Source organism: Stenella coeruleoalba (genome assembly GCF_951394435.1).
Source record: "Stenella coeruleoalba genome assembly, chromosome: 7".
Taxonomy (NCBI): Eukaryota; Metazoa; Chordata; class Mammalia; order Artiodactyla; family Delphinidae; genus Stenella; species Stenella coeruleoalba.
In genome coordinates this window covers 119,362,413-119,378,807 of record NC_137153.1, presented here as the reverse complement: position 1 = coordinate 119,378,807, position 16,395 = coordinate 119,362,413, and the positions used below count along the sequence as shown (strand labels likewise).

At 47.1% G+C, this 16,395-nt stretch overlaps 1 long non-coding RNA gene across 1 annotated transcript; it reads right to left on the bottom strand.

Annotated features, from left to right (window-relative positions):
• Window positions 1–2,650: 2,650 nt before the first annotated feature.
• On the bottom strand, window positions 2,651–16,355 carry LOC307188576. The gene is made up of 3 exons (XR_013829006.1): window positions 16,257–16,355; window positions 10,536–10,610; window positions 2,651–2,781 (listed from the first exon to the last, which is right to left on the bottom strand). It is a non-coding gene; the product is annotated as an uncharacterized lncRNA (long non-coding RNA).
• Between the last annotated feature and the right edge of the window lie 40 nt (window positions 16,356–16,395).

Genomic DNA, 16,395 nt, shown 5'->3' with positions numbered 1-16,395 from the left:
ATATACAGTTTTTAAGGTATTGGCCAGTTTCCAACAGAGCGGTCTCTGCCCACTTTGAGCCTCGCTTGGGAAAGCGGGGCCTCAGAGGACCCGAGGGCCGGGACCTCAGGGAGGGAGGAGGAGGAGGCCCTGGGAGTGACCTGCCCAGAAGGGACTGTCCCGCCCTCAGCCCCGCCCCCAGCCCCGCCCAGTCCTAGAGCGGGTACAGAGCTGGCTCTAGTTCAAAGGTGGCTCTGCTCCTAGGACTGGCACTGGAGCTTATGCAAGAGCTGATGCTGGACTTGGCTCTAGCTCTGGGGAAGGCGCTGGAGGCGGATCTACCTCCAGAGACGGTCTAGACCTGGTTCTGCCGTTGGACAGCGCTCTCGAGCTGTCTCTCCCACTGGCACGGGAGCCGGTGCTACAGCTATTGCGGTCGCTGGCTCCGGCTCTGGCTCTGGCGCGGCCACTGAAGCTGACTCCTGGGTGGGTACTGGTTTGGCTTGAGCTGTGGGTCAGGTCCTGGAGCCGCTGTACCTCCGGAGCTAAGGTTACAGCAGGTGCCGGAAGCAGCCGTGGATTTTGCTGTGGATAGGACGCGGGAGCTGTCCCTGGTGCTGGAGCTCTCGCTGACTTTGCGGCTGACTCCAGCTCCGGTCTGGTGCTGGCTCTGCTTCTGGTGCCTCTAGCTGTACAGCCGGTCCCGGCTCGAGCTCTGCGGCTGGCGCTAAAACTGGCGGTGGAGCTGGCTGTAGCTCTGGACTGGTTCCACCTCTGGAATCGGTGTCAGGGCAGATTCTGGCACCAGAGCAGGCACAGAGTCTGGCCTAGGAGCTGCTGACAGAGCTGCCTCTGCCTCTGACGTGGCATCACGCTGGTGCCAGAGCACGATCTAGCTCTGACGTTGGTGCTGGGGCTGTGGCTCTTTCTCCTGAGCTGGCACTGGCTCTAAGTCTGCTACGGGCGCCCAAGCCAGCTCTTGCTCTGGAGCTGCTGCAGGAGCTGACTCTCATGGGGGCTCTGGCTCTGGAGTTGGTCCTAGAACTGTGGCTGGAGCAGGCTCTAGGTCTGAACTTGGTGCTGACTCTCTCTCTGGAGCTGGTGCCAGGAATGGCTGTAACTCTGGGGCTGATGCTAGAGCTGGCGCTGGAGCGACCTCTTCCTTGGCACCTGGCACTGGCTCTAAACTGGCTTTGAGCTGGTTCTCACTCTATCACTGGGGCTGGCACGGGAGTCAGTGATAGAGCTGTCTCTATCTTCCAGAGGTAGAGCTGACATGACAGCTGGTGTTCAAGCCAGCTCCAGCTCGTGGGATAACAGCAGCCCCGCCCAGGAGCAGCAATGGAGCTGAGGCTGGAGCTGCCTCTATCTCAGGAGTTGATGCCAGTGTTGGAGCCTGAGTTGACTGTTGCCATGGCGCTGGCTCGAGCTCTGGTGCTGGAGCTGACTCTGGCTCTGCAGCCAGCTCTGGCTCTAGTTCTGGAGAGCCAGAACTATTAGTGGTAATAGAACTGGCTCCGGCAATGGATCAGTGCCGAAGCGGGTGCTGGAACTGACACCGAGTCTGGAGCTTTGGCTGGAGCTGGCTCCAGATATCACTCGCGCTCTTGAGCTGGTGCTTGGAGCTGGCTCTCGCCCTGGAACTGTGGAGCTCTCTCTAGCTCGGGAGCTAATGCTCGAGCTAGCTCTGGTGCTGACACTAGCTCTAGAGAGAGCTCTACCTCTAGAGCTGCCTGTAGCTCTAGCTGTGTTGCCAGAGGTGGTGCTGGGGTAGAGGTGAGCTCACTTCCTGTTGTTATCTGTCACTCTGGGCTTTGTGTTGGGTCTGATCCAAACTCTAGAGCTGCTGCTGGAGCTGGCAAATTGGTTGATGACAGAGCTGCTTCCATCCCTGCAGCTGGTGAGACAGCCGGTGCCAAAGCTGGTTCCAGCCCTGGAGCTGGTGCTGGAGCCAGTTGCGGAGCTCACTGGAGTTTGAGGGCTTTTCCATGAGCCAATGAAGGAACTAGTTCTCTCACTGGACTTGACTCTAGATCTAGTGATAGAGCCGGCTCTCATTCTGCACCTGGCACTGGCTCTAAACCTGGAGGTGGCCCTGGAGCCAGCTGCAGCTCTGGAACGCTGCAGGAGCCGGTGATTGGAGCTGGCTCTGGCTCTGGAGCCGGTGCTACCTCTAGCTGTCGGGCTGGTACCAGAAACGCCTTTAATGGTACAAGATCTGGCACTGACAGTGGTGCCAGCTTGCGAGTTGGCAGTCGAGTTGGCACTGGTGCTGCAAGAGGACAAAAAGTTCACCAACCTCGTGACTGTAGACTGCGCGCACACACTTGTGCACGCATCAGATACATTTCTTTTCTTCCCTTCCTTTATCTTCTTACCGTACAGCATAACACAGACCATAAGATACACAAATAACTGTTACCCTCACATCACAGGGTTTAAGTTACAGGTCGTCAAGGAGAAAAGTAAGCATCACCCCAGCACTCTGCGTGCCCTGGGGACAGTGCCCGCGTGTCTCATCAGGAGGGAGAACGACTCTCTTACTGTCTTCACTTAGAGACTCAACATGGCTACAGCAGAGCTGTGGGTACCGAGTCAAAAGAAGGTGGGCCGTGACGGTTGGTCTCACGTGTCAACCTGCCCAGGCCATAGTGTGCAGTCATCCGATCAAACTGGTGATTTAGTCCACACGTGTTGTGAAGCTACTTATAGGTGTGGCTGACTTGCCTTTAAGTAAAGATCACTCGAAGGGTGGGTCTCATCACGTGAAGGCCTTACAAGCCTTCAAAAAACCGAGGTTTCCTGAAAAAGAAAGTCTGGCTCAAGACACAGCAGCTAAGGATAGCTTCAAGACGGCAGAGGAGTAAGACACGGAGATCACCTTCCGCCCCACAAATACATCAAAACTACATCTGTAGGAGTGGAACAACTCCTACAGAACACCTACTGAACGCTGGCAGAAGACCTCAGACCTCCCAAAAGGCAAGAAACTCCCCACGTACCTGGGTAGAGCAAAAAAAAAACAGAGACAAAAGAATAGGGACGGGGCCTGCCCCTCTGGGAGGGAGCTGTGAAGGAGGAAAGGTTTCCACACACTGGGAAGCCCCTTCACTGGCGGAGATGGCGGTGGTGGGGGGGAAGCATCGGAGCCACGGAGGAGAGCACAGCAACAGAGGGCAGAGCGGAGAGATTCCCGCACAGAGGATCGGTGCCGACCGGCACTCACCAGCCCAGAGAGGCTTGTCTGCTTACCCGCTGGGGCGGGCGGGGCTGGGAGCTGAGGCTCGGGCTTCGGAGGTCAGACCCCAGGGAGAGGACTGGGGTTGGCTGCGTGAACACAGCCTGAAGGGGGCTAGTGGGCCACAGCTAGCCGGGAGGGAGTCCGGGGAAAAGTCTGGAGCTGCCGAAGAGGCAAGAGACCACTGTTTTGGGGTGCGCAAGGAGAAGGGATTCAGAGCACCTCCTAAACGAGATCCAGTGACGGGCGCGAGCTGTGGCTATCAGCGCGGAGCCCGGAGACGGGCATGAAACGCTAAGGCTGCTGCCGCCGCCACCAAGAAGCCTGTGTGCGAGCACAGGTCACTATCCACACCCCCCTCCCGGGAGCCTGTGCGGCCCGCCACTGCCAGGGTCCCGTGATCCAGGGACAAATGCCCCGGGAGAACGCACGGCGCACCTCAGGCTGGTGCAATGTCACACTGGCCTCTGCCGCCGCAGGCTCGCCCTGCACTCCATGCCCCGCCCTCACCCCAGCCTGAGTGAGCCAGAGCCCCCGAATCAGCTGCTCCTTTAACCCCGTCCTGTCTGAGCGAAGAACAGATGCCCTCAGGCGACCTACACGCAGAGGCGGGGCCAAATCCAAAGCTGAACCCCAGGGCTGTGCGAACAAAGAAGAGAAAGGAAATCTCTCCCAGCAGCCGCAGGAGCAGCGGATTAAATCTCCACAGACAAATTGAGGTACCTGCATCTGGGGAACACCTGAATAGACAATGAATCATCCCAAAATTGAGGCGGTGGACTTTGGGAGCAACTGTAGACTTGGGGTTTGCTTTCTGCATCGAATTTGTTTCTGGTTTTATGTTTATCTTAGTTTAGTATTTAGAGCTTCGTATCATTGGTACATTTGTTTATTGATTTGGTTGCTCTCTTCCCTTTTTAAAAATATATATATTTTTTTCCTTTTTCTCCTTTTGTGAGTGTGTATGTGTATGCTACTTTGTGTGATTGTCTGTATAGCTTTGCCTTTACCATTTGTCCTAGGGTTCTGTCTGTCCATTTTTTGTTTGTTGTTTGTTTGTTTAGTATAGTTTTTAGTGCTTGTTATCATTGGTGGATTTGTTTTTTGGTTTGGTTGCTCTCTCTTTTTTTATTGCTTTTTATTTTTTATTTTTAATAATTTTTAAATTTTTTATTCTAATAACTTTATTTTATTTATTTTTCTTTCTATCTTTCTTTCTTCTTTTTTCTCCCTTTTCTTCTGAGCCGGGTGGCTGATAGAGTCTTGGTGCTCCAGCCAGGTGTCAGGCCTGAGCCTCTGAGGTAGGAGAGCTGAGTTCAGGACATTGGTCCACCAGAGACCTCCCGGCTCCACGTAATAGCAAATGGCAAAAGCTCTCCCAGAGATCTCCCTCTCAACGCTAAGGCCCAGCTCCACTCAACAACCAGCAAGCTACACTGCTGGACACCCTATGCCAAACAACTAGCAAGACAGGAACACAACCCCACCCATTAGCAGAGAGGCGGCCTAAAATCATAATAAGTTCACGGACACCCCAAAACACATGACTGGACGCAGTCCTGCCCACCAGAAAGACAAGATCCAGACTCATCCACCAGAACACAGGCACCAGTCCCCTCTACCAGGAAGCCTACACAAACCCCTGAACCAACCTTACCCACTGGGGGCAGACACCAAAAACAACGGGAACTATGAACCTGCAGCCTGCAAAAAAGAGACCCTAAACACAGTAAGTTAAGCAAAATGAGAAGACAGACAAACACACAGCAGATGAAGGAGCAAGATAAAAACCCACCAGACCTAACAAATGAAGAGGAAATAGGCAGTCTACCTGAAAAAGAATTCAGAATAATGATAGTAAAGATGATCCAAAATCTTGGAAATAGAATAGAGAAAATGCAAGAAACATTTAACAAGGACCTAGAAGAACTAAAGATGAAACAAACAATGAAGAATAACACAATAAATGAAATGAAAAATACTCTAGATGGGATCAATAGCAGAATAACTGAGGCAGAAGAACGGATAAGTGACCTGGAAGATAAAATAGTGGAAATAACTACTGCAGAGCAGAATAAAGAAAACAGAATGAAAAGAACTGAGGACAGTCTCAGAGACCTCTGGGACAACATTAAACGCACCAACATTCGAATTATAGGGGTCCCAGAAGAAGAAGAGAAAAAGAAAGCGACTGAGAAAATATTTGAAGAGATTATAGTTGAAAACTTCCCGAATATGGGAAAGGAAATGGTCAATCAAGTCCGGCAAGCACAGAGAGTTCCATAAAGGATAAATTCAAGGAGAAACACGCCAAGACATATATTAATCAAACTACCAAAAATTATATGCAAAGAAAATATATTAAAAGCAACAAAAAACATACAAGGGAATCCCCATAAGGTTAACAGCTGATCTTTCAGCAGAAACTCTGCAAGCCAGAAGGGAGTGACAGGACATATTTAAAGTGATGAAAGAGAAAAACCTACAATCAAGATTACTCTGCCCAGCAAGGATCTCATTCAGATCTGATGGAGAAATTAAAACCTTTACAGACAAGCAAAAGCTAAGAGAATTCAGCACCACCAAAGGAGCTTTACAACAAATCCTAAAGGAACATCTCTAGGCAGCAAACACAGGAGAAGGAAAAGACCTACAATAACAAACCCAAAACAATTAAGAAAATGGTAATAGGAACATACATATCAATAACTACCTTAAATGTAAATGGATTAAACGCTCCAACCAAAAGACATAGACTGGCTGAGTGGATACGAAAACAAGACCCGTATATATGCTATCTACAAGAGACCCACTTCAGACCTAGGGACACATACAGACTGAAAGTGAGGTGATGGAAAAAGATGTTCCATGCAAATGGAAATCAAAAGAAAGCTGGAGTAGCAATTCTCATATCAGACAAAATAGACTTTAAACAAAGACTATTATAAGAGACAAAGAAGGACACTACATGATGATCAAGGGATCAATCCAAGAAGAAGATATAACAATTGTAAATATTTATGCACCCAACATAGGAGCACCTCAATACTTAAGGCAAATGTTAACTGCCATAAAAGGAAAAATCGACAGTAACACAATCATAGTAGGGGACTTTAACACCCCACTTTCACCAATGGACAGATCATCCAAAATGAAAATAAATAAGGAAACACAAGCTTTAAATGATACATTAAACATGATGGACTTAATTGATATTTATAGGACATTCCATCCAAAAACAACAAAATACACCTTCTTCTCTAGTGCTCATGGAACATTCTCCAGGATAGATCATGTCTTGGGTCGCAAATCAAGCCTTGGTAAATTTAAGAAAATTGAAATCGTATCAAGTATCTTTTCTGACCACAACGCTATGAGACTATATATCAATTACAGGAAAAAATCTGTAAAAAATACAAACACATGGAGGCTAAACAATACACTACTAAATAACCAAGAGATCACTGAAGAAATCAAAGAGGAAATCAAAAAATACCTAGAAACAAATGACAATAAAAACACGACGACCTAAAACCTATAGGATGCAGCAAAAGCAGGTCTAAGAAGGAAGTTGATAGCAATACAATCCTACCTCAAGCAACAAGAAACCTCTCAAATAAACAACCTAACCTTACACCTAAAGCAATTAGAGAAAGAAGAACAAAAAAACCCCAAGTTAGCAGAAGGAAAGAAATCATAAAGATCAGATCAGAAATAAATGAAAAAGAAATGAAGGAAAAATAGCTAAGATCAATAAAACTAAAAGCTGGTTCTTTGAGAAGATAAACAAAATTGATAAACCACTAGCCAGATTCATCATGAAAAAAAGGGAGAAGACTCAAATCAATAGAAATGGAAATGAAAAAGGAAAAGTAACAACTGACACTGCAGAAATACAAAGGATCATGAGAGATTACTACAAGCAACTCTATGCCAATAAAATGGACAACCTGGAAGAAATGGACAAATTCTTAGAAAAGCACAACCTCCCGAGACTGAACCAGAAAGAAATAGAAAATATAAACAGACCAATCACAAGCACTGAAATTGAAACTGTGATTAAAAATCTTCCAACAAACAAAAGTCCAGGACCAGATGGATTCACAGGCGAACTATCAAACATTTAGAGGAGAGCTAACACCTATCCCTCTCAAACTCTTCCAAATATAGCAGAGAGAGGAACACTCTCAAACTCATTCTACAAGGCCACCATCACCCAAAACCAGACAAAGATGTCACAAAAAAAGAAAACTACAGACCGATATCACTGATGAACATAAATGCAAAAATCCTCAACAAAATGCTAGCAAACAGAATACAACAGCACATTAAAAGGGTCATATACCATGATCAAGTGGGGCTTATCCCAGGAATTCAAGGATTCTTCAATATACACAAATCAATCAATGTGATACACCATATTAACAAATTGAAGGAGAAAACCCATATGATCATCTCAATAGATGCAGAAAAAGCTTTCGACAAAATTCAACACCGATTTATGATAAAAACTCTCCAGAAAGTAGGCACAGAGGGAACTTACTTCAATATAATAAAGTCCATATTTGACAAAACCACAATCAACATTGTTCTCAATGATGAAAACCTGAAACCATTTCAGGATCAGGAACTAAGACAGGAACAAGACAAGGTTGCCCACTCTCACCACTATTATTCAACATAGTTTTGGAAGTTTTAGCCACAGCAATCAGAGAAGAAAAGGAAATAAAAGGAATCCAAATCGGAAAAGAAGAAGTAAAACTGTCACTGTTTGCAGATGACATGACACTATACATAGAGAATCCCAAAGATGCTACCAGAAAACTACTAGAGCTAATCAATGAACTTGGTAAAGTACCAGGATATAAAATTAATGCACAGAAATCTCTTGCATTCCTATACACTAATGATGAAAAATCTGAAAGAGAAATTAAGGACACATTCCCATTTACCATTGCAACAAAAAGAATAAAATACTTAGGAATAAACCTACCTAAGGAGACAAAAAGACCTGTATGCAGAAAACTATAAGATACTGATGAAAGAAATTAAAGATGATACAAATAGATGGAGAGACATACCATGTTCTTAGATCAGAAGAATCAACATTGTGAAAATGACTATACTACCCAAAGCAACCTACAAATTCAATGCAATACCTATCAAACTACCAATGGCATTTTTCACAGAACTAGAACAAAAAATTTCACAATTTGTATGGAAACACAAAAGACCCTGAATAGCCAAAGCAATCTTCAGAAAGAAAAACGGAGCTGGAGGAATCAGGCTCCTGGACTTCAGACTATACTACAAAGCTACAGTAATCAAGACAGTATGGTACTGGCACAAAAACAGAAACATAGATCAATGGAACAGGAGAGAAAGCCCAGAGATAAACCCACACACATATGGTCACCTTATCTTTGATAAAGGAGGCAAGAATATACAACGGAGAAAAGACAGCCTCTTCAATAAATGGAACTGGGAAAACTGGACAGCTACATGTAAAAGAATGAAATTAGAACACTCCTTACACCATACACAAAAATAGACTCAAAATGGATTAAAGACCTAAATGTAAGGCCAGACACCATCAAACTCTTAGAGGAAAACATAGGCAGAATACTCAATGACATACATCACAGCAAGATCCTTTTTGACCCACCTCCTATAGTAATGGAAATAAAAACAAAAATAAACAAATGGGACCTAATGAAACTTAAAAGCTTTTGCACAGCAAAGGAAACCATAAACAAGACGAAAAGACAACCCTCAGAATGGGAGAAAATATTTGCAAATGAAGCAACAGACAAAGGATTAATCTCCAAAATATACAGGCAGCTCTTGCAGCTCAATATCAAAAAAACAAACAACCCAATCCAAAAATGGGCAGAAGACCTAAATAGACATTTCTCCAAAGAAGATATACAGACTGCCAACAAACACATGAAAGGATGCTCAACATCACTAATCATTAGAGAAATACAAATCAAAACTACAATGAGGTGTCACCTCACACCAGTCAGAATGGCCATCATCAAAAAATCTACAAACAATAAATGCTGGAGAGGGTGTGGAGAAAAGGGAACCCTCTTGCACTGTTGGTGGGAATGTAAATTGATGCAGCCACTATGGAGAATAGTATGGAGGTTCCTTAAAAAAATAAAAATAGAACTACCATATGACCCAGCAATCCCATTACTGGGCATATACCCTGAGAAAACCATAAATCAAAAAGGGTCATGTACCACAATGTTCATTGCAGCTCTATTTACAATAGCCAGGACATGGAAGCAACCTAAGTGTCCATTGAGAGATGAATGGATAAGGAAGATGTGGCACATATATACAATAGAATATTACTCAGCCATAAAAAGAAACGAAATTGAACTATTTGTAGTGAGGTGGATGGACCTAGAGACTGTCATACAGAGTGAAGTAAGTCAGAAAGAGAAAAACAAATACCGTACACTAACACGTATATATGGAATCTAAAAAAAAAAAAAAATGGTTTTAAAGAACCTAGGGACAGAACAGGAATAAAGACGCAGACGTAGAGAATGGACTTGAGGACACAGGGAGAGGGAACGGTAAGCTGGGACAAAGTGAGAGAGTGGCATGGACATATATACACTATCAAATGTAAAACAGATAGCTAGTGGGAAGCAGCCACATAGCACAGGGAGATCAGCTCGGTGCCTTGTGACCACCTAGAGGGGTGGGATAGGGAGGATGGGAGGGAGACAAGAGGGAGGAGATATGGGGATATATGTATATGTATAGCTGATTCACTTCGTTATACAGCAGAAACTAACACACCATTGTAAAGCAATTATACTCCAATAAAGATGTTAAAAATAAACAAATTAATTAATTAAATTAAATTAAATTAAATACTCTACAGGGGGGAAAAAAAAAAAGAAGACACAGCATCTAGAAGCCCGCTGGAGTGTCCAGTCCTGCAGGCTTTGGACATGCCAGCCCCCTTGCTCACATGAGCCCACATGTTAAAATCAATTCTCTCTGTATATACACACAACATATACACCTGTGCGTGTGTGTCTACACGCACATGTGTATAAGTCGTGTGTGTGTGTGTGTACCCGGGTGTATCCTGGTGGAGGGCCCTGACTTGCCTCTGTCCTTCCTGCTTCCCCTTTACAATCCCTGTTACCTGAGGCCTTAGACTCAGTGCCCGGTGGTATGCAAGCCTGGTGTTTCCTTCTGAGCTCTGCCAGCGCTGCCCGGGGTTCCGAGAAAAGCCTGGCTGACACTGTCCTGGCTAAAGACACACAGAAGACCCCCAGAGCCCTCTTACCTGTAACAATCCAGAATGTGGTCAGAGAGCTTACACTCATGAGGCTGGCCAGCAACACGGTCAGCATGCAGACTCCTGGAACAGAGAGGCGGACATATAAGGCCTCAGAAAAATAAACTAAAAACAGGATTTTCTGAATGCGGAATTCCACAGCAGGAAGGTCTGCACAGAATACGTTATCATCCCTTCAATACATGTCTTGGGGAAGTCAAGTCTTTTGCCTATTCATTGTTACCTTTTAGCACACAACTTAATACACGCTATTTCGTGCACAATCCTCTCCTCTGATGCTAAATATTTTCACTCTTCGGTCTGCAAAGAGAAGAGGCAATCGTGGCGTATGCAAGAAAGAGGGAGCCACCCCCCCTGGAAATCATCTTTAATATTTGAATTTCTAGCTGTCATTTGTTTGGGGTGTCCAATAGTCTGGTCCACCCCCAGTTACACAGCAGCCAGGGCAAGGATAACAGGATGAAGACGGCTACGCTAATCATTTAACCATCTTGCAGTGAGTGTTTAATATTTGGAGTCTGATTTGCTTCCAGGGAGGTTGTGTGTGTTTGGTGAGGGAGAAACACAGAGGAAGAGGGGGAGGCAGATGATTTCATGGCTTAAAAGCTGCTGTACAAGCTTTTCCCACTAAGTGCAGAAAAACATTGGACAAAACCCAACATCCTTTCATGAGAAAAACACTCAAGAAACTAGAAACAGAAGGGCACTTCCTGAGCCTGATATAGGGCATCTGGGAACAATCCACAGCTCACGTCACACTTAGTGGGGAAAGACTGAAGCCTCCCCCGAGATCGGGAACAAGATGCGCAGTGACCCGTCTTGCCAGCTCAGTGCCACATTTCACTGGAGGTCCATCAGGCAAGAAAACGAAATAAAAGGCATCTAGACTGAAGGGGATGAAGTAAAACTATCTCCATTTGCAAATTACATGACCACGTATATAGGAAATCACAGAGAATACGGGGGGAAACTATTAGAACTAATAAACAAGTTCAGCAAGGTTGCAGGATACAAGATAAATACCACAAAAATCAGTTGTATGGGAATGTCAATTGGTGCAGCCACAATGGAAAACAGTATGGAAGTTCCTCAAAAAATTAAAAATAGAACTACTACGATGTGATCCTGCCATCCCACTTCTGGGTATTTACCCAAAGGAAATGAAACAAAAAGATACATGCACCCCAATGTTCATTGCAGCACTATTTACAGTAGCCAAGATAAGGAAGCGGCCTGAGCATCTATTGATGGATGCATGGACAGAGAAGATGTGGTGTGTATATAACGGAATATTATTTACCTATAAAAGAAGGAAATCCTGTCATTTGCAATAATATGGATGGACCTTGAAGGTATTACGCTAAGTGAAACAAGTCAGACAGAGAAAGACAAATACCATATGCTCTCATTTATACGTGGAATCTTAAAGAAAAAAAATAGGGGCTCATAGATACAGAGAACGGATTGGTAGTTACCAAAGGTAGGGAGTAAATGGGGGCAAAATGGATGAATAGGGTCAAAACGTACAAACTCCCAGTTATAAAATAAAGAAGTCCTGGGGATGTAGTGTGCAGAATGGTGACTAGAGTTAAGAATACTGTGTTGAATATTTGAAAGTTGCTGGGAGAGTGGTTCTTGAAAGTCCTCATCAGAAGGAAAAAATCTGTGCGACTATGTGAGGTGGTGAATGTTAACTAGACTCACTGTGGTGACCATTGGGCAATATATACCAATATCAAACCATTATCTTATACACCTGAAACTAATATACTCTTATATGTCAATTTAAAAATCGATTGTATTTCTAAAACTAACGCCGAAAAATCTGACAGTGAATGTAAGAAAACAAGTTAATTGACGATAGCATCCAAAAGAATAAAATACTCAGAAATAAACTTAGGATCAAAAATATAAGACTTAGGGGCTTCCCTGGTGGCGCAGTGGTTGAGAGTCCGCCTGCCGATGCAGGGGATACGGGTTCGTGCCCCGGTCTGGGAGGATCGCACGTGCCGCGGAGCGGCTGGGCCCGTGGGCCATGGCCGCTGAGCCTGCGCGTCCGGAGCCTGTGCTCCGCGACGGGAGAGGCCACAGCAGTGAGAGGCCCGCGTACCGCAAAAAAAATAAATAAAAATAAGACTTATACAATGAAAGCTACAAAACATTATTGAAAGCAATTAAAGAAGGCTGAAATTAATGGAAAGATATCCCACATTCATGGATCAAACGACTTTATACTATTAAGATAGTGGGCTTCCCTGGTGGCGCAGTGGTTGAGAGTCCGCCTGCCGATGCAGGGGACACAGGTTCGTGCCCCGGTCCGGGAAGAGCCCACATGCGGCGGAGCGGCTGTGCCCGTGAGCCATGGCCGCTGAGCCTGCGCGTCCAGAGCCTGTGCTCCGCAACGGGAGAGGCCACAACAGTGAGAGGCCCGCGTACCGCCAAAAAAAAAAAAAAAAAAATGGCAATACTTCCCAAATGGAACTACGGATTCATTTGTAAATGCAAGGGATCCAGAATCGCCAAAACAATACGGAAAAAGCAGAGCAAAAGCGGAGGACGCATACTTTCTGATTTCAAAACTCGTTACAAAGCTACAGTAATGAAGACAGTGTGGTCCTGGCATAAAGATAGACATAACAAATCAATGGAATAGAATTGAGAGTCCATAAACAAACCTTCGCATCTGTAGTCAATTGATTTTTGATGAGCAACCAGACAATTCACTGGGGAAAGAATAAATTTTTTCAATAAATGGTATTGGGACAACTGGATATTCACACGCAAAGGAAGAAGTTGGACTCTTCCTCACAGCCCTCACGGTGGATGAGGGCTTGCCCAAGAGCTGCGAGGAGGCTGCTGGGGCCAGGCTGCTAGATGACCCTAGAGCCTGCCTGGCTCAGAGCAGCTGGCTGGGTGAGGTCACTGCCTGGTGAGACCCTGGGACGAAGGTTCAGTCATCCTCCAGCTGCATCTGTACAAGAACCTCTGACCTGGGGACTACAGTTCCCCCTTGTTCTAAGTGGGAAACTGAGATGCCAAGATCCCTCCTGGCCTGTAAGTAGCAGCCCTGGGGTTAAAGCCAGATCCCTCTGGTCCAAAGGCACAAGGCTTCCCCTCCCCTGCATCCCCTTTCCCTTAATGGGCTCTGCCTCCTCTTGGGAAATGGAGCCCTGAGCAGGGATGTCAGAGGCCCTCCCCCACACAGACAGGCTATGGCCTGTTCCCTGGCCTATCCCCATCTGGAACACACTTCACCACTTCACATCTGAAACAGTATATACATACACACACACACACACACACACACACACACACACACACACACACACACTCAGAGGCCATGAAACACTGACTCATCCTGGGAGGGCTACCCTCCAATGTTTTCGATTTTACTTAAAAGTCCCAGCTATCGGGCTTCCCTGGTGGCGCAGTGGTTGAGAGTCCGCCTGCCGATGCAGGGGACACGGGTTCGTGCCTTGGTCCGGGAAGATCCCACATGACGCGGAGCGGCCGGAGCCTGTGCTCCGCGGCGGGAGGGGCCGCGGCAGTGAGAGGCCCGCGTACCGCAAAAAAACCCAAAAAAACAAAAAAAAGTCCCAGCTATCCCACTAACTCGGGCATAGCCCACTGAGCAGTGGTGAGGGCAGTGGGGACCTCTGTCTGAGTGTTCCCACTGCCAGGACACCAGATTCCCCCTGCCAGCCCCTGGGCGTGTCCCCTGCAGGGCTCTCAGAGACAGGCACAGATGACCATCGATGCATATGAGCAATTTATACATGTCTCTAGCTGTTTCCTCTGGTTTCTAGAAGTAGATAAACTTAGTTGAAGGGGAGGGTATCAGGGTCCTATTGCCAAGTCACCCTCCAAGAGGAGAGTCCAGGGACCTTTTAACTTCCTTCATCTCTTCACCCAGCTCCTCCCAGACCACCCCTGATGCTGTCCTTATGCTGAATTTGTCCTCTCCTGAGGGGAGGGGGGACAGGGAAAACAGGGAATGCTGGTTTGGCCAGGGGCTGGGTGTTGCCTGTTGACAGAATACTGGTGTGTCTGCCAGGACCCCAGGGCTGGGTCTGCCCCTGCGCACAGCATGTGGGATCTTAGTTCCCAGACCAAAGATTGAACCCATGCCCCCTGCAGTGGAAGCGCAGAGTCTTAACCACTGGACCACCAGGGAAGTCCCTGGCTCACCTCTTTATTACCAGGGAGGGACCAGTGTCCGGAAGGTACACCAGAGAACTTTGTAAAAACACAAACTGAATGAGAAAAACCAATCAGTTGGTCCCAGACCAGGTCCCAGGGAACCAGGTGTTTGCAGCTAAAAATGGAAGCACGACCTTTCAGCCAGCAGTCACCAGCTCCCCGGGCCTGTGCCTGGCCCCTGCAGACTCTGGGGAAAAAAACCCTGCCTTTGGGGCTTCCCTGGTGGCGCAGTGGTTGAGAGTCCGCCTGCCGATGCAGGGGACGCGGGTTCGTGCCCTGGTCCAGGAAGATCCCACATGCCGCGGAGCAGCTAGGCCCGTGAGCCATGGCCGCTGAGCCTGCGCGTCCGGAGCCTGTGCTCCGCAACGGGAGAGGCCACAACAGTGAGAGGCCCACGTACCGCAAAAAAAAAAAAAAAACCCTGCCTTACAGGAACCTGAGGTCCTCAAGGGAAATCCCAAGGACATAGGCAATGACACCCACAAAGGATCTGGGAGGCTGTGCCCATGCACCAGGCAGATCTGCATTTGCAACTTTAAGCTGCATCATTGTGACCTTGAACAAAGCTATAACCTCTCTGAGCCTTGATTGTTGTTTTGTCTGCCATGCTGTTTCTCTGCACAGATCTTCCTCGACTTACAGTGGGGTTACATCCTGATAAACCCACCCTAAGGTGAGAACATACTGAACACCATAGCTTAGCCTAACCTACCTTAAACTTGCTCAGAAGACGTACGTTAGCTGGTAGTTTATATTATAATAGAGCTGAACATCTCATGTAATTTACTGAATACTATACTGAAAGTGAAAAACAGAATGGCTGTCAGGGTACAGAATGGTCATAAGTGTATCCTTGTTGAGCCTGGTGATGGAGTGGCTGACAGAGTTGCCACCACGCTGCCCAGCATCACGAGAATATCTCACCGCACAATCTATAGCCAGCCGGGGAAAGATCAAAATTTACAATTCGAATTGCGGTTTCTACTGAATGCCTATAGCTTTCGCCTCACCCTAATTGTATCGGGTTTCTCCCCGGCCCTTGTTACCGTTCCCTTATTTACCATGAGGGGGCCTTCCTTTTTGTCCCTCTGAATGCCCCCTCCGTCGCCACGCCTCTACCACCACCCTCTGCGCTTGGCCTACACTTGGAGACATATAAGACGGTCCCCCTGGGGCTCCTGGAGTCCCTAGGATGAACCAGGGTCAATACAACTCGGACAGGCCTTGGTAAGAAAGTATGGCCAACTCCCTTCACAGAAGAGGAAAAACAGAGGCTCCGAGGGATTCCGGCAGCCGCTCACGGTCTCCAGGCCGGCGTGCCAGCCTCAGGGGCCCTGAGCAAAAGAGTGATGATCCTAACCCGGAAAGTAAGTACGACGTCCAGCTGGTTTCCCATCCGGTGATTGCTTCGAGGCTCTTCTAGAAACAATAAAGTTTTTCCCTCAAATCGTTTCCCTGATTTCTCAAGCCCGCACCCCAGCCCGGAGTTCCCTGACCCGCGCTCCTCGCCTGGAAGGTGGGTCGCCTGCGTCGGAGGCCACGGCCCAGGTAGCCAGCAGAGGTTAAAAGTCCTGGGACCCCGGCGCTCGTGGACCCCTGGGGACTGGGGGCGGCAGCTGGTGGGCGGGGCGGGGCGGGCGGGTGAGTA